The following is a 20,288-nucleotide window of genomic DNA, read 5'->3' on the forward strand; positions in this document are numbered from 1 at the left end:
AAGAAACCGTTTCTTTTATATTACACATTGCTACACCGGGCCTTCTCCTTATCAGAAGAAGCGGTTTTATATTCAATTAATTGTATTCCAGTGCGGCACGGGGCCGTTTAGCCTATATACACGTGGATACAATCAGCTGAGGATTTTATATGGACAGTTTCTGGAAGCTTTTCATGAGATCAATATTATTTCTGTATTCAATAATGTACACAATGTAAAAACATTATTAAAACCATTATTCACCTCTTTCCTGCGCTAATGCCACTTCGAGACACTGGGGAATGGCTATTGTACACATTACAGCATATTTTTCAGAAACCTGACAACGTGAAAAAAAACAAACTTTTCTGCCTGTCCTTTGATGGGTTATAGCCTATAAATTCATAAATGTTTGTTCATGATAATGAGAATGTCCTAGTTTGTTTTTACCTTAGTTTGTTACTTTATGTCAAAGGCACCCCATCAGTATTCGAGTTATATCACAGCGGAATCCCTACGGAGGTGATAAACTAAGAAGGTCTTTCTATTGTAAGTTAGATGTTTGTTTTTGCCAACCATTTGCTATTCGAAGGGGGATGCTGCAAGTTTATCAGACGACCGGTCATTTTGCCATTGTCAGAGACACAAGTCGTTACTTTATCTCGAAATGGTATGACTCTGATGATAAATTTGATATCACTTGATAACCAGTAAACAATCCTAGCTGAAATATCACTGAAAGTATACTTCGTCATTTATTTACTTGTGGGATAAAGGGGAGAATAGGGACATTTATTATCTCTACTGCTCAAGGTAGTCGAGTTACTAGTAATACAATATATATACATGTATGAACCATACATATGATCTAATAATGATATCGCGGACCCTTCAGAGTGTAGACATGTTTACGGACCACAGTGGACGTAATACTCTGTGTGTGTGTGTGTGTGTGTGTGTGTGTGTGTGTGTGTGTGTGTGTGTGTGTGTGTGTGTGTTGTTTAACACCGCACTAAGCAACATTCCAGTTATATGACGGCGGTGTGTAAATAATCGAGTCTGGACCAGACAATCCAGTGATTGATATCATGAGCATCGATCCACACAATTGGGATCGATGACAACGTAATATTGACATATGTTCACTAGTGTTGAGTAACAGCACAGTAGGTAATGACATCACAGTATACACTTATCTACGTCACAGTGACCTCATTCAGTCAAGGTAGACACAATTTATGAAAACAACTTCGGTATATATCCTTATACCGTTGTCAAGGGGGCACGGGTGGCCAAGTCGTCTAAGGCGCCGCGATTCGCTGTGCAGAGTTGCGTCCCTTGGGCACGCTAGAAACCTATGATTATGGGTTCGAATCCCGGTTCACCCCGTGCCAGCTTAATGTGGGAGGAAAGCCCTAAGTGATGCAGGTCCCAGACGTTTACCACTTCGGTGAAACCCACGATCACGGATAGGGTGCTGACAAACCTAGAAACGTAATCGGGGCGAACCGGGATTCGAACCCACGATCATAGGTTTCGGGCATGTCCAAGGGACCCAACTCTGCACAGCGAATTGCGACGCCTTAGACGACTGGGCCACCCGTGCCCCCTTCAGTTGCATTAGTAAGCATCAGATGACAAGAAATCTGATGTTCAAGAACTTTATTCCTTGGATTAAATAAGGGTGGAATAATATAAGCAAATATAACGTGTATTACATTCAATGACATATGCTCAGATTCCATACAACCCTCTTTTCTAATGCATTGACAGAAATAGCCACACGTGCTGTACAGAGTGAACGCTGCAATATGGTATGCGAATCAACTTTGAAAACCCTATCAATGTTACTTGGAATAGTCATTAGTTAGGAATACCTCAACAGAAGCGACCTCTTATTGACTCTTTCTTCAGAGAGTATACGAATTCATTTAGATTTCGGCAAATCGATTATTGTTGAGTTCTTGATAATGGATATCTGCAAGATGACTAGACATTCCTCGCCGCCAGCAGTGGCCGGAGTAAAATGGATTCCAGTGGCCAGCGGCAATGAGTGAGTGAGTGGGATTGGTTTTACTCATCTTCGAATGGTAATTCCTATATTATTACGGCGTGTTAGCTTAATGTGGAATAGGCTCCGTAATTTGAGGTCGCCAGACCTACTTGATATATTAGGTTGTGGGTCTGCAAGCTTTCGGTGTCACGTATTGTGATAATCTGAAAGATTTGTATTTCATTTCGGCAGGGTTTTAAATAGAAATAGCTTTTCTGAAAACGCCCTTATCCATTGGCCAAGTATTTCTGGGATAGGGAAAGGAAAAAAATGTAATTACAATTTTAAGAAATATGTTCCAGTTGAATATTTATTCTCACTGTGCAATATAACATTGTTAACTCGAGTGAGTGAGTGAGTTGGGTTTAGCGCCGCTTTTAACATTATTCCAGTTATACCACGACGTGTTAGTTTAATGTGGCAGGAAAGCCTAAAGTGATGCAGGTCTCAAACGTTTATCATTTGGTGAAACCCACGAGCACGGGTATGGTGCTGACAAACCTAGAAACATAAGCGAACCGGGATTCGAAACCACAATCATAGGTTTCTGGCGTGCCCAAGGGACGCAACTCTGCACATCGTATCGCGGCGCCTTAGACGACTGGGCCACCCGTGCCCCTTGTTAACTCAAACTACTTTGAATAAATACTTCGTGACGTTTAAGTCGAAACAACATTACATTCCAAATAGAATTATTTTCGGAACAGTGGTGTTATTCGATACCCCGCTTATCACGTACAACGGATAACTCGATACGCGGTCCCAATTACCTCGAGTACACATACAGTCCATACTACACAATACTATTTAGAAAGCAGAGAGCGATGCAGGTCTTTGAAGTGAAACCCTATTACCGTTGGTGGCTTTGTGTTTCGATGGTCTTGCGTTCATCATTATCAACCAGGGGCACGTTGCGGCTATATCATCGTATAAATAGAAGCGACAAAACCCTTTGTACGATTCCGACTATATCATGAGCATGTGTCTATGAATCTCTATCCAATATTAATGATACCAGGTGTTCGCGAAAAGGTGAGCGTACCCTGCTCCACAGATGGCACCCGTCACAAACACATGCAAAAGCAAGTCAATTATTCACCTGAACATTTTGTTCATACCCCAAGAATTTTTACCTTTCCTTCACTTTTACCCAGACACAAAAACTCGTATATTTTACTTCTATTACCATGGTATGACGTATATAGTACTACATCAAAAACCGACACCCAGCTGTGCTAGAGTTGTACTCCATTTTCGGAACCTGAGAAAACGTGGACAATCGCACCCCTTGACTATAAAAGATCGATAGGCAACTGAATAAAATATCTACACAACGTCTACGCCAAAGCAAAATTGCGGTGAAAATTATAGAAAAGGATCACTGAAAAATCTACGGAAGCCTTTTAGGGCCATTTGTTTTTTGGAAAGTATCTTGAAATTTCAAGATAGTATCTTGAAATTTCAACCTAATATCTTGAAATTTCAACTTAATATCTTGAAATTTCAAGAAAGTATCTGGAAATTTCAACTTAGTATCTTGAAATTTCAAGGTGATATCGAAAAAAACCAAAAAACCAAATGGCCCTAAAAGGCTTCCGTAGAAAATCAGTGATGGAAGGTTAAACATAATGGTAAGATAGATTAGACAGGGTAGATCATGAAAACATTTTGAGCAATATAAATCTAAGGTTAAACGACAATACATCTCATCATACCTTGGACGAAAGGCTATGACAGTGTCCTGTGGTAAGACAGGTCTTGACAATAAAGTACACTCTGAACATGTACCTTGGCTTGGACCGCCTCTGACTCAACTGACATGCGCTACATGCAATGTGCTTTCTGTCCAACGGTTCCGCCATGTGTCGTCCTGTGTTTGACAAAGCTGTTCCCCCCATGTTGGTATTGCGATAGAACACGCAATGGCCTCTAATGAAAGAGTCTCTTCAAGGGGTCTTCCACAACGGCTTCAATCAAAGTATTAAGTGCAAACCTAATACCCTTCCAAATCACGACAAGCAATTATCAAGTACAGATATGGGGTCCGTATTCAATCCAAACATCAAGAAAGAGATGTCTCTGATTTGATGGGGACTGATCGAAATACGCCTTGACCCGAGTGGTTTCCTGCTATTCCAGTCTGACCAACAATGACAGCAGAATGGGCATATTGAACGAGCAGTATGGATTTCCATGTTGTATGGACTAACAATGAAGGTCTGGGGCACACTAGATGGACATTATGTATTGTATTTTGGCATTCCATTAATAGGTGAGCAGTCACTTGTCAGGCATTGCATAGACCTGTGTTATATTCTTAAAAGACGACAGTTCGGTCACATGGCAGACATTGCATGGACAAGTATTTGTCATTAAGAGTAACAACAGAAGGAGCATATGGCGGGCATATGGGGGCATATGGCGGGCATAAGGACACTTGAAGTTATGAAAAATAAAAATGTTCGGTGTTCGGTGTCGAGTGAGTGAGTGAGTGAGTGAGTGTGGTATAACGCCGCTTTTAGCAATATTCCAGCAATATCACGGCGGGGGACACCAATATGGGCTTCACTAATTGTACCCACGTCGGGAATCGAACCCGGGTCTTCCGCGTGACGAGCGAACGCTTTAACCACTAGGCTACCCGACCGCCCGTTCGGTGTCGAAAACCCCTAACAGTATGGTATCCGCGGAAGAAGCAGAAAAAAACATGTCTGCGTGGTACAAAGAGATAAAAAGGTCCACGCGCATACGTCTTCATGCACAGAACGTTTCCCCAAGCTAAAATATATTTGTGAGATCATGAGGGTATTTCCTGTGCGACTGCGAACTAGAAACTAGTAATTTGGCCTATTCATCGGGGTAATTCCGATACGGCCCTCAATTTAAAGAAATATTTGTTGTAACCCCTGGCTGTCCTAAGGATATGTTAGACATAGCATGGACGAATATTTAGCTGTTATAGCAGTGCAGGCATAAGCCAGGCATACTTTATGTGGTCACGTATTTTTCATGAACAGTGACGGCGGAGCGGGCAGGCATACTATGGTCACGTATTTGGCTTGAACAGTGCGGACAAATACTAATATGCACAAGTGTTTAGCATTAACAATAAATACAAAACGGACATATGGCATTCACAGTATAGACATGTGTTTTAATGTAAAAGTGGTCATCTGAGTCAAATACCTTCAATGCAATTAAAAATGTATATGCTATGAAATCTCGGCTCGGGCCGGCGACGATCGAGAATATGCTGAGTTCGACACGGTCAGAGTGCAGGGACCAAAAGGTTTCCTCAACAAAATGATCCATTAATGAGGCATAGTAGACGAGAATTCAGTGTCTATCCTGTTTAATATATTACACTATTTGCGACACTATACTTTAGTATAGACACTAAGGACAACACCACTGCACCACAAAAGCACAAATACTGATGTTGTGTACAAATAAACGCTATATTGATGAGAACATACTCTTTCATATTTAGTTCAGTAAAGAAGAGTCACATACATTGTCTGTCTATCATCATGAATTATATAAATAATACCAATCTTGATATAATAAACCCATCTTCACTTGAAAATAATCATATCTCAGTTTAGAGTCATTGCAAGAGTGACCATCGTTCCATATTCATAAACGGTCTAAAACACCAAAGTATTTTTCTTAAAAATAGATGAAATAGTCATTTTGCATCTAAAATTCAAAGTCTGTCCAAGTGTAGACAACTTCAACTTCAACAAGATTCAAAACTCTGAATCTTCAACTACAAAAAAATCCAGATACAAGTATTGACAAGATGCAGAAGGACACGAAGATCATGAGGCGCCATCGACAGCAAGGCATAAAAAAACTGCCCTCGCGAACACCACCTGTCTATAATCACCTAAACGCCTTGGCAACCTTCGCAAGAAAGCGAAGTAGAGGAAACCAGGGAGTAATTATTATTCCAGCCATTATTTATGCCCTTCCGATACAATTACCGCTCCCGTGAGACGCCACCTTTTCCGGTGAACAAAAGCACTGAAGATCTCGATTATCTGAAGAAGCTAATTACCACACAAAGCATGCACATTGGCCCTGAATCATCAGGGATCGTTCATTGTTCTGATATTGGGAACTCGTTTTGCCCAAACATGCCTCGCTGCGCTCATCACATGACATTGTGCACTTGATAATAACCGTAGCATGCCACTTTGACATTTGGGAATTAACGTCTTATAAAGTGGTCTTTATCTCAGTCTGATGATTATCATGGGCTCAAGTTTCAAAATCGAATACTTTCGGGTTGTTAAGATATTGGTTTTTTTTCTTTTTTATAGCTTTGTAATGTAGCCGTCATACCTTTTCTCCGCCGTGAAACGTACAGATCGATACGGCATGAAAGATTTATGAACGCATTGCTAAGAACGGACCTATTGTGATTGGCTCACAATAACCTTGTATTCAAGGCCTACATTTCCCAGCTAATGTACTGTGAGCACGCTTCCTTATCTCTAGAGCAGAACCTTAATAATTCGTACAATTCATTTAAGTGTCCGGATTAAACAGTGTATTGAGATTATGTATTTTATATATTTTTCGATATGATTCGTAAAATCAGTATGCTACACACGTAGCGTCTTCTATAGAGTTACTTCTGTACAACAGGGGGTATTTTAGGATACATAGATACCGCTTATTATATAAAGAATGACGATGATGATATTGATGATGATGGTTATGATGATGTGATGATATCAATGATGATGATAGTTATGATTGTGATGATATTGATGATGATGATGATGATGATGATGATGATGATATCAATGATGATGATAGTAAGATGATGGTGATGATATTGATGATGGTGGTTATGATGATGGTGATGATATTGATGATGGTGATGATATTGATGAAGATGATGGTGAATCATATAGGTTATTATGATGGTTATGATGATTATGATTATAATGATGATGTTAATGATGGTGGTTATGAAGATGGTGAATAATCCTGATTAAGACAGTATCACCCCAATCTATTTCCTGCATTAATATATTTCAATTTGAACAAAAATAAACATAATAATAATCCTATAATAACAACAACAAGTACAATAATAATAATCGCATACGGTGTGGGCTCGATTCAAAACACGGCTGCGATATGTGAAACAATGTCATGGTGTCATCACTGCTGTATTATCAATTGCGGGCCCTAAGCCGGTACACTCTCTCCATCAACACCCAAATATATCACACACCGATGGCAGGGACGACAGACTGGGCTGATGTATAGCTTAAAGGACGTGTGAAATAGATCAAAGGATGCCCAACAGACTACGGTTCATCCACTGGAACACTGTGATAAGGTGGTCCTGATCCCATCTCATACATCATGTCAACGCATTGCTTACACGTCAAAACAACAACAACATCAAGGGTGTCGAGTGGCTTGCACTAGCTGAAGTCTATTTATGTGCAGTATACCATTTTAATAACATGTCAAAGTCACTATGATACCATTGTGCAGTATTAGCTGCAGTATTAGGCCTGTTGCAATCGAAATGGCAGATTTGTTTCCGAACTGCCATTAAGTGAGTACAGACACCCCTCAGTGTCCGTACATTTTATTATTATTAATTCGAACCCAGGTCGTATGTGTGAGGGGCGGTCGGGTAGCCTAGTGGTTAAAGCTTTCGCTCGTCACGCCGAAGACCCGGGTTCGATTCCCGATATGGGTACAATGTGTAAAGCCCATTTCTGGTGCCCCCTGCCGTGATATTGCTGGAATATTGCTAAAAGCGGCGTAAAACCATACTCACTCAATCACTCGTATGTGTGATGACTTGACTCGCTTTTCAACGGACCATGGTGATGATGATCATCATGCATCGTCATAACCGTAATCATCAATATCATCACCATCATCATTCTTAAATCATAAGTAGTATAATATTTATTTGTTCTGTGATAAAAATGACAAATGCAACGCATCCATTTTCTTTTGACTCTTTTGGTATGTCCATCCTCATCTTTTGAGGCAGAGATACGATTGTGAATCAGCGTTAACAATTGTTCAGTTTTGAAAAGGAACCTGGGTCCAGGGCCCCGTTCCACAAAGCGATCTTAGCACTAAGGTGATCGTAAGTCCCATACTTAAACATAGGTTTACGATCATCATAGCGCTAAGATCGCTTTGAGGAACGGGGCCCAGATCCACAAAGCGCTTGTAGCGCTAAGACAGTCGTAAGTCTATGGTGAACCACACAGTTATGATAGGTCGTTATGCTGTGAACGAGTGGGTTACGGATCGGGACCATCCTGACTGGAATCTGCTTATTCTATCTGCATATGTGTTCACACAACACTGGGGGAATTCCGGGTCAGTGTGGGTCCCAAGCATGTCATGTTTGACAAGAGCCACCTCAATGAGGATCGGATGGCCTGGCTCTACACACCTGGGATATTGTGTGTATGGATGCCACGATGACGTGGGTCATTGCTCAAGCTTCCAGACACTAGTTTGCCTGATCCAGACTCAAATATTTACAGTCCGCCGTGATACAGCCGAAATATAGCTCACGATGGCGATAAGCGATTAGTAGAGGGTAGGTGGAGGTTTAGTGTTCCCAGGTCCGTCTGAATACTCTGTTTTGTGACCGACTCAAGTATTATAAGTAAATCCATTGTTTCCCCACCATGAGGTTACTGCAATAATGCTGAAGGTTTGATCAAACGCAGCTCGATCAATATCAAAAGGGTCGTATTGTGATGGAAAAGAATACCTCACATTCATGTCAGTCTCCGCAAGAATTCATAACCACAGAAAAATTAATACCGCTTTTACAGTTACTGTACAATTAAGCCATACGTCAACAACCGCTGCATATATGTTCACTGTAGGACTTCATCGATCCTCATTTTCACTCACGTTAAGTCTGAATGGAAGACAATACCAAGTTAATATCAATATAATCTTGGAAAGCACTTTCGCAAAGGTATTATCATGGGAAAAGCGAGCAACGCATCCTTTTATAATCAGAGTTAAGCGTACAATGTAAACCGGCATTTCATTATAAGCCGAGGAGATGACTACCGACAGACAATGACAGATAAAAAGCTCAAAGTATTTCCCTGAGCGGCAAACCATCCCGACCTTCAAGACCCCTGGCCCTAAGAGCGCTGATTGACTGATAAGGTTTGATCAGAGTCGTTTACTTTTTCCATGGAGAAAGTGCTAATTCCCCACTATCAAACCATGGTAATTGTTTACATAATCAATTTTTTTCATCAGCCTAGGGATCCAATCGCGTAATTTCGTAGACCTCAGCACAAACATGAACCAAAGGGAAATAAGAAGCTTCGATCATCTGAAGACAACGTCTGGGTTTCAAACTAGGTGAATATAAAACGGAAGAATAATCCTAATTAGATTTTCGTGGTGTAAGAAGCGGGCTTAGGGAGCAAATTAGAATACTATTGGGGAATAGATTAGTTTGGAGAAGACTCCGGTGGGTATCGGGCTGAAAGTCTACGACTGTAACATGGATTGGCTTCAATTACGATAGTATCGGTCTAATTTGATGCAGTCGGCCCTGCTGGCTGTTTCTGAAGTCTCCATTCGCCGTTTATCTTGGGGCGGTTCGGGTGAATAAACAAGGCAGCATTTTCGAACGTTTGTGTCGAAACCATTAATGTCTCATGTGGCGTAATCAAATGAAAAGTTTGGATTCCTTGTATTTGGAAACTTCGTCCTCTCTTGACATTAATCACGGGATCTTTTTATCATCTGAATTGAACTGCATCCGTACATTTAACGTAAAAATACAAGCCTTCCCTGAAGCAAAGCATAGTGGATTGCGTTGTATGATTGTATTCCCTGTGTCCGACATGTTACTTTCACAACGCCATAAGGACATCGCGTGCCAATTACGACTTGGTTACAATAAATTTCCGAGGTTACAATTCCCCCTTCAAACGCAGGGATGCTGGAGGTCATTGAGTACAAATGAGTGGATCCTGCGGAGATGGAGAACGAGGAGAACTGAATCAGCTGTTATGAGTTGCAGTGACAGCGTCTAATCACTTGAAGGAATAGTTCTCCTGCCAAAGCTTTACAAGCCTTCCTCTGCTAGAAATGTGTTTCCAATGGATGGCATTTCCGTGCAAGGTTATACCTGGTCTTCATTAGACATTTAAAAGAAATAATAATAAATAAGTAAAAAAACAGATAATAGTAATAAATAATTATAATTATCATCATCATAATCTGTATTTATGATAAAATGATCCTACTACCACTACTACTACTACTATCACTACTACTACTACTACTACTACTACTACCACCACCACTACTATTACTATTGCTACTTCTACTACTACTACTACTACTACAACTACAACTACAACAACTACTACTACTACTTGCAGCAACCCATGCTTGCCGTAAGAGGCGACTATAACGGGATCGAGTGGTCAGGCTCGATTCGATGACTTGGTTGATCGTATCCCAATTGCGTAGATCGATGCTCATGATGTCAATCACTGGACTGTTGGTCCAGATTCGAATACTTATACACCACCGTCATATAGCTGGAATACTGCTTATGCGGAGTTAAACAACAAACAAACAAGTCATACTTCCCATATGTTTCCAATTTTGGAAGTATCGTCGTAAAGATTTTGTCCTTTCCACTCATGACCACTTTGGAAGTCGTTCCCCTCGTGGAATTCTGGAAAGCTCAATCTTTCATTGTACTTTCCAAGTTAAGTGTGTAGCGTCTTCTTCAGGTGAATATTACTTTGTCTGATAAGTAGAACGGTGTTAGTAAAACAAACGTAGGTAGAACCTGCTCTTGGTCCCCTCATAGATAACCCCTTTAATAGGAACTATACTAAAACACTTTGAAATTTTTTTTTTTTTCGATTTTTATTAATATTTGGCAAAATGGCCACGAAAATCAAATTAAGTTGTGTTGGGTATTTAGGCATGAGATAATCAAACACAACGCCTTTGAGATGGAGAATAAATAAAACCTCTTTTCTGATTTCGAGTTAAAATAATTAGGCGTTTTCATTGTGTGTCAGTATATAACACGTCAACGCCAGAAAATACAACTCGATTACAACCGAAACAGATTCCATTCGGCGTAAAAGGCAAAAGCGGTTATAGTTATCTAAATGGATCACTTAAAACCACTTTCACTTTGCATAAAAAGGTAAGTGTTTGTTGTCTTACGCCGCACATCAGTACTGCTGCCATACGACGGAATGCTGTACATCAACAGTGCAGTGGTTGGTGTAAGCTCGCAACTGATCAGCTTACCAGTGAATAAAAGCGACGAAACCCTTTCATATCCTTCAGAAATCTCTGTCTGCCAAAAGCAGAGTCGATTGTACGATTCCGACTATATCAGGAACATGTGTTTATGAATCACAATAAAAAAGTGATGATGCCAGGTGCACGCGAAAAAAAATACCGTTTCATGCCCCAACGTGGCACAATTCACAAACACATGCAACAACAAGTCAATTGTCCTTCTGAAAACAACACGGGTCACAATAGGGAATTGTACGGACATAATTTTCGTCACTGATGCTTCGAATTTGGAAACGGCCTCGCCATCTCTACCATAAAACTTTATTGAGGCTCTGGATGTTGTAACCTTGATCAAACAACCTCTGAGCAAGAGACGCATGACGTTCTTTGAAATCTTGGTAGAAAAAGCATACTTGATTGTACCTCAAAAGTTGTCAAATGTAGCAACCAATGGTTGGAGCTGCCGGAATATTCCCGAGGCAATGCATGTGCCTTTCTGTAACTGATCGATGCTGGGGTTTTACCGAGCATTACGTTTAGTTAGAATAACTCCTCGATAAGTAGAAAATTTAATTCAAAACGTAAAGAATACCCAGTCTCGATTTCATTGAGCGTAAAAGGCGTAAAAGGCGAATAACGGTTAAAACCATATGAATGGATCACTGTAAATTCAGTGATCACACCAGATGTTGACAAATAGGGTAAGCATGTCCTGTCTTACAGGTAAAAACCGCCACTCACACACTTTGCCTAAAAAGTAAGTGTTTGTTTGTTGCCCATCGTCGCACAACGCGACGTCGGCCTGTAAATAAACCAGACAATCAAGTGATGGACCAGAAAATATACTTAGCACTAACTGATTTTGTTGAAACTAACAACTATATAAGTAAAACAGGTAAGTGATCATTGTCCGGAATGATGGGTGTCCGCATTAACAGGATTTAATTGTATATCAGTAACTCTCACAAATGAAAATAAATCATAGTAAAAATCGTAAATGCTTTCATCAGAACTTCTTACATCCCACATACGTCCAGATATCCAGACGGAATCAATACATGTAGATCTTCCTCTCCCGCTAACTGGATGCTCCCATGCATCATATGCCTACACCTCGATACCTCCTCTGTCATATTTGTCCTGACCCAGGGCTGTTAGACACGACTTACAACACACAGAATCATTCTCTGGGGTTATGGAGTTGCTGGTTATACAGCCTTCAACACAGCACCATGATAGTGATACAGCAAACTGAGTGAGTGAATGAGTTTGGTTTAACGCCGCTTTTAACAGTATTCCAGTTATATCACGGCGTGTCAGCTTAATGTGGGAGGAAAGCCCGAAGTGATGCAGGTCTCAGACGTTTACCACTGCGGTGAAACCCACGAGCACGGGTATAGTGCTGACAAACCTAGAAACATAATCGGGGCGAACCGGGGTTCGAACCCACAATCATAGGTTTCTGGCGTGCCCAAGGGACGCAACTCTGCACAGCGAATCGCGGTGCCTTAGACGACTGGGCCAACCGTGCCCCCGATACAGCAAACTGAGAAGAATGAAAAAGTGTTGGTACAAGGTAAAATCAATATGTATTTTGAATGTGTAAAATGAGTATGATGGATGCAATGCTTGTGATTACCATTTCTTATATTAAATATAGTTACACACATCTATAACAGGTGTAGAATACAATCTGCAGGCTGACATGTTGGTGTCTCAAATGTTAATAAGTTTTCTTTTACCCATCGTCTAGGCCTATCACATCATATCAATCATCCACCGTATCGAGTGTACCGTATCGCATGTACGTAATAATATACATTGATATGTACTGACAATTAACGATTTCTCATGATGTAATGAACATGGTGTAATAATCATTGCATGTGTAAGAATTAAGGAATTTTAATTTTAATTTAAAATCAAAATGAATTTAAGTTATTGAACACACATAATATTAGTCTCACAGAACGAAAACAGAATTATATATGGACACCATGATTGCCGTGTGTACATCTTGTGAATGCCTACAGTATAACCTCCTGAACTCTAAGCCTACGACTAAATCCATTATCACATTTACCAATTATATCTGTGTTTTCATTGGATGAAAAAGGGTCACGTGACCCTCCTGAAAACACGGTATTGCCCTGAGACCAACCCTGCCGTGCAACGATCAAAAGTGGTATTGCCCTGCGTAATTGAGCCAGTGGACTCAAAGGAGAGAAATATTTTAAGCCAATCAGAGAAACTGTAACACACGGCTTGTTGTGCATCATCTCCTGTGACTTTCTTTAACATCAGATTAAATTATTGTTGCATTCAAAATATTCTTCTTTTTAATTTTTTTTTAATAAAAAAACCAATTATTGACCACAATTTGAGCGATTCATGAGGGCAATATTATGTTTGATGGACCCAAAAAACGGATTATTGTATTTGGCCGCTGGCCTTGGTCAGTATCAGTTTCTTGGGGCAATAAAACATAATATTGCCCTCATGAATCGACAATAATTGATAAAATAAAATTTATATCGAGATATCCGTAACTCAACACAAGCGTTATGTATATTTTATGTCATATTATCAATAGAGCGTGGGCGTGAAAAAAAAGTACATCGTCTTTTTGTGGCACGTGTTCGTGTGCACAACGTACAGGTCACAGATCAGGCGAAGTTAAGCAACGTCAGTCGCGGAGACTAGTTGGATGGGTGACCGCGTTTCGGCAGCTTGGCTCCTGAGAGTTTATAGGGCTTCGGTCCTGCCCAACACTGAAGCACATCTGACACATGTGACGTCTCCTTGGGCAGGTGACTTTGTTCGAAATGTACCTCTGTAAACCCAGCAGTGAGTGGGTACCCGGTAGGATGAGATGGCAAATGGTTGTTAACCTTCTAGCGCCTAACAGGCAGCTTTGATTGTATACTCCCCAGGGAGCTGAGAATGATTCTTGAGTGTACACTTATCCAGTGACCGGGGTAATAATAGCTCTTTGCGCATGCCCCTTTACCGGTGTGGAAATATGTGCAATATGAATAGCCTATTATTGTTGTCAATGTCAGTGGAGTTCGAGTTATTGATACTATTGATATCCTTAGTGCCTTCCCTAATCGCTTTCACCTCATAAGACTGAGGGTTGTTTATTTCATGAAACAGCTGTTCATTTGGGGACTTATTTCAGGTGTTCATTTCGGCATGCCTGCAGCACAGACGCTGCTAATTACACTCACGTGTTAGGTAAATCAGGTATGTACACTATGGAATGAAATAAACATCGATCGTCTCATTCTTTCTTTCGTGAGTCAAGATTCAGAATGTGAAATCGGTGTCTGAACACACTGCGCTGTCAAGAACCATACGTTTCCACTTGGCGGACATACTTGGCCATAAGTGTTCTCCGAGCAATCGACAGCGTCTGACAAGTGATGTAGAGGGCGCCACACTGGCACCAATCACCCAATGTCTATTGCCGTTGATGGTGATATCAAGTACAGTTACGTCTATAGCTAAATGCATCCATGGTGATATTGAGTGCGGTTGATAGCTGTCAATATACACGTTCCTTCGTTATAACTCGGCGTTGTGGTCCGACCACCGACGGGAGGTGGGTGTTGTGGTCGTGGTATCTTCAAAGCAATATACGACCGCCACATATGTATTCAGTGTGGCATACACCACTTGACTACCAACATGAAAACATTTTCTTTCATAAACACGTGATATAGACCGGAATGCACAATGGCCTCTGCTTTTAGCAGAGTTTCATCAGAGAAGTGCTGTATATTTGGCGCATCAGTGACAAAAATGAGGCTCTCCGTTTCGCCTCGAACCATCACATTTGATAGCAATTCATGAACATGCTTTTGATAAAGTAGGAATTGTATGATTGAATTGTATTAGGCTTTAATCATAACTACTACTAGAAGTAATAGTAGTAGCAGTAGTTATAGTAGTAGTAGTAGTAGTAGTAGTAGTAGTATTTTTAGTAGAAGTAGTAGTAGTAGTAGTAGTAGTAGTAGTAGTGGTAGTAGTTGTAGATAGATAGATCATCTTTATTTCCTCCAATTGATGAATATACATTGATATGAGATATTATCGGTGTTCTACAAATGTATATATATATAACACCTGATATATTGTATGTACAGGCAGTTTCACATCGTTATCAAATAATGTTTCTTAGTAGGTTTGTCCACATTTTAACAGTTTTACATACACGGAGCATTATATCTGTCCATAGATTGTATTCAATTGCCATAGTACTTTCTGTTGGCAAACCGCCCAGTAAAAAGGACAGAAAGGTAGTAGTAGTAGTAGTAGTAGTAGTAGTAGTATCGCTTTCTTTGCCATGTTAATCTATGTAATGGCAATGTAAGTTTAAATCATTTACCTCGTAGTGAGGCATGTCGGGATGCTACACGTACATAGGATTTGCAGAATCAACGATACACAACGCAATAACAACAAGCGAACAAAACTGGGTATGTGCTACCGAATACATATACATGTACATCTAGAACGTGACATATTCGTATTAAAATACAGAAACCGAAATTAGATTATTTTTGACATGTTTAGCCCGAGTTCCATGACACAGTTATATGTTATTTTACCAGACTTTCAAATGCCACATTTGCCTCTTACCATCAGCTGCTCGCGACTTGCAAGACTTGCTCCAAGTCTGTACTGAATGAGACTCTCATGGATGTACAGTTAGCCTATCCTTACATAAGGCAAGTTTAGATAAGCGGATAGTGCACCAAGGACGCCAATCCTTTATGTGGACAACTTCACAAAGAAGCATGGGTGGTCCAGTCGTCTAAGGCGCCGAGATTCGCTGTGCAGAGTTGCGTCCCTTGGGCATTTCCAGAAACCTATGATTGTGTGTTCGAATCCCGGTCCGCCCAAATTATGTTTCTAGGTTTGTCAGCACCATACCCGTGCTCGTGGGTTTCACCGAAGTGGTAAACGTCTGAGACCTGCATCACTTCGGGATTTCCTCCCACATTAAGCTGACACGCCGCGATATAACTGGAATACTGTTAAAAGCGGCGTTAAACCCAACTCACTCACTCACTCACAAAGAAGTTTTTTATTTGTACTAAGGCCACTGCCACTTGTTCTTATTATTTATATAATCTCAGAATTGTGATTTAAACAAATAATCATTTCCTTAGAGACCCGTCCAATCCAAGTCTTGGGCATATACAAAAACGTGATCAAAGTCATATCATGAATGTTAATATTTTAAAAAAGCACAATGGAGTAAGTTCGAAATACATGCCAAAAGAAGTCACTGTGGTACAAAACCTATTTTAAGTTGTATAGTATTGCGAAGCTACACTGAAAAGGTTATCCCGATTGAAATTACATGTTTATCTAAAACAAAGTTTATTTCCACATAAATATAACTCATTTAAAGATGGTAATAGTTACCACGGCGCGACTTTGAAGTGGAAAACACATCTCACATGCATGTATAATTACAAATTATAGAGTCTGCACTCACTGTTTGTATAACCATTAAACAATACGAGTTCAGACTTTGCCAGACCCTGAATTTCTCAAAGTGGTGAACATATGCTTTAGTTTTACAACGAATGGGAAAAATACATTTCTTTTCCGTTTCGTTCATGTTTTCCCCGTCACAATAGGGAACGGCTGTTTCACGAATGTCGCTGTAAACGATCCTCCTAGAAACCACCTGCTGCTCGCGACTTGCAAGGCTGACATTTCCAATACAACAGAGCCGACAGTTTGTCGAAAGCAAAAAACGAAATCGAAACGATCTTCCTTGTAATTATAACACCAGTGTCCAGATGATGTCGAGTTCAACTTTTGCAATCTCTGTGAAATGTTGCCTAAAGCACAGGAAACAATTTTCAAGAGAATTCGAGGACATAGCGCAAAGATTCGTCGTTGCTCACTCGTGCCTATCTATGTTCGCGTCTGTTTCTCTGCCATTACACAGCAATCACTGAGTGCGTGTGAGTGTATATGAACAGTATATCACAGTGTTTTACATTCATATAGGAAGACAGCTCGTATAGATGTAGGTCTTAGAATGAGTGAGTATTGTTTTACGCCGCTTTTAGCAATATTCCAGAAATGAGCTTCACACATTTGTACCCATGGCGAGATCAGGGTCTGAGGCGTGACGAGCGAACACTTTAACCACTAGGCTATCCCACCGCCCGCAGGTCTTAGAGGCTTACCAATGTGCAGCGAAACTAAAACCAACAATAAATACTACAAGAAAGCATCAATCGTATATGCAGTTCAGCTTGATGAACATGGCATCTAGATCATCAGACATGTTCACATATAAATCAGATTCCTCGTTCAAAAGAAACATGTTTAGGTCATGTACCTGCATTACAGAAACAAGAAAAGTCCGACACGAAAATTATTACAATGGCAACAGAAGCATTAAAGCCTAATCGTAGTTGTTTAGCTTAATGTTAATGATAAACAGATGCTCAAGACTTGAGGTGTTTGCACACTCTGCGGAATCCCATCTCTGTCCTCTGGTTCAGTAAACAGTCAGTGCTGAGGACTTTACCTTATTAAAACACTCCACATGACATTCTATAGCCGCCTCGATTCCCTTAGCACTCATACATTTCACTGTTCAAGGCAACATCGTTCCTATCCCTCATTTACTCTCAGTAAACGCCTATTAACATTATTTAAACGACCAACAAAGCGGTGGTATGTGCAGCCAACGCGCGCCATGCGAACCGTAGGAGTGATTTGGCTATTTTAGCATCACCTGTTAACCTGTAAATTCTGCACCGACATTAGTTTGAACCCTTGCCAGGCTCGTCATCACATAGTGGATGCTGGAGGTAGTTAAAAGTTCATATCTGCACAAAGCCTAGCTTCAAACAAGATGCCGGAAACCTGGTGTTTTTGTCCGTCTCTGGGTGATTAGATGTTCTGTGTTTTCCTGACTGTGTTGTACGATTGGTTGGAAATGATAACAGAGTAATGTGTACTTTAACATTAACACTGAAATGTGTCTGTTTGATACGATAGTGTCCGGATGAATGGAATAATCTCCTTGCAAAAAGTTGTGTTGATACTACACATGAGGATGTCGCCATTCCTTAATCAGTGGTTTTGCAATGGGGAAACAATGAACCGAAGACCAGCCAATTCTAGCACAGCAAATTGAAGCATTCTCTTGCACGAATGTACGCCAAATGTAAAATGATAGGACAATGTCAACATGTCAAACGAATGATGATGACATTCATAAAGTTTTGTGTCTTCAAACCGGAATAGTATGTACAGTCACAAGCGCGACACAAACAATCCCAGTTCCTAACGTTTGCAACAGTCGGTATTAATGTAAATGCATAAATATTCTAAATCATTTTGTCATTTTTAAATGTATGCCTAGTTTGGGAATGTTTTGGAAAATTTGTAGGAATGCACACACGTACATAATTGTCCATAACCGAGCATTATCCAGGCATTATCCAGGCATTATCCAGGCAGAAGGGTTATGTCATATATGCCAGGGGAAGGGACACTAAACCAAATTAATGACATTTGCATATGTGTACATACCATTTGGAATAATTTGTACAGTTTACAATTTCAATCCTTTTTTCAAACGTAAGAAATTATACAATTCCCTTAAATTCCGACGCCCAGGAATTATAAAGAAATGTATTCTGAAATTAAGTAATGCATTGTTCAATACCTTGAGGTTCCTCCACTTTAAGGACGTGATTCACAATTTACACCTGCATGTTCATGCACGGCGCACAATTTGATTGTGTTTGTTGATAGCAGATGGGTACTCATGGGTTTTGAATTTTGAACAGCACACAATGAGTGTTTGGGTACCAGGTGCTCATAAAACAGTTTAACAGTAAATAATGCTTACGCAATTGCCACGGCTTGCTGAAAATGAACGTTTACACATCATGCGTAAGCTGCAACCGCGATGGCGCAAAACGAAGCTGCCAGACATGTTTATGTCCATCGAAACACAATGTCATCTCTGTGTATACATTATCTGTATCAGGGCAACACTCATGACTTGCCACGGACCTGCCGTCCACGTGTGAGGTCATGTCGACAAGACAACCATATTCGGTTGGTTCAGAATCGATACCAAACTGCTACATGAACAGTTCCTGGGTTCAGTCCAGTTGGTGACAGAATTGACGCAACAGGTTGAGAGAGCACAACATATCTATATTGGTATAGACGGCATCTTAGGTTCGGAAGACTAGACAGGAACAGTATACTGTTCACAGATGGGTCCAGGTTCCTTCTGGACAGCTCTGGTGGTCGTGCAAGGGTCTACATGCGTCCAGGAGAACGTGTTATCGACGATTGCATTCCTCAACGGCGTCAGTTTGCGGATGGAATGTAATTATTGTATGTGGTGGCATCACAGGGGGAACACAACTGATATTTGTCAATGTCGGATTCAATTAACAACGCTGCTTGGACAACATCGTTCGTGATCATGGTCTTATCTTTGCGCAAATGCAGGGACGTAAAGTCACGCTGCAGCAGGATAATGAGTGAGTGAGTATTGTTTTACGCCGCTTTTAGCCATTATCCAGCAATTTCACGGCGGGGGGACACCAGAAATGGGCTTCACACATTGTTCCCATGTCGGGAATCGAACCCGGCTCTTCGGCGTAACGAGCGAACGCTTTAACCACTAGTCTACCCGACCGCCCCAGCAGGATAATGCCCACCCACATGTTGTACATGTTCGGTCATACTTTTTTTAGGCAGAATAACAGTTCTGTACTGCCACGGCTGGCTGTTTCTCAAGAGCTTTCTCCAACAGAACATGTCTGGGATGAGATAGACAACACCTACGACAGGACCAGAATCAGCCAGTAACGCTAGCTCTGACAATCATCGGTTGAAATTTGCAACAACATCCCTCAGGCTCTTATCAGCCTTCTTC

At 40.7% G+C, this 20,288-nt stretch overlaps 1 protein-coding gene across 3 annotated transcripts in view; it reads right to left on the bottom strand.

Moving 5' to 3' along the window:
- Nucleotides 1-20,288, bottom strand: part of LOC124129917 — a 49,645-nt gene that overhangs the window by 4,258 nt on the left and 25,099 nt on the right. The window lies entirely within an intron of this gene.

This window comes from Haliotis rufescens, unplaced genomic scaffold, assembly GCF_023055435.1.
Source record: "Haliotis rufescens isolate VD_foot unplaced genomic scaffold, xgHalRufe1.0.p SCAF_9, whole genome shotgun sequence".
Classification (NCBI taxonomy): Eukaryota; Metazoa; Mollusca; class Gastropoda; order Lepetellida; family Haliotidae; genus Haliotis; species Haliotis rufescens.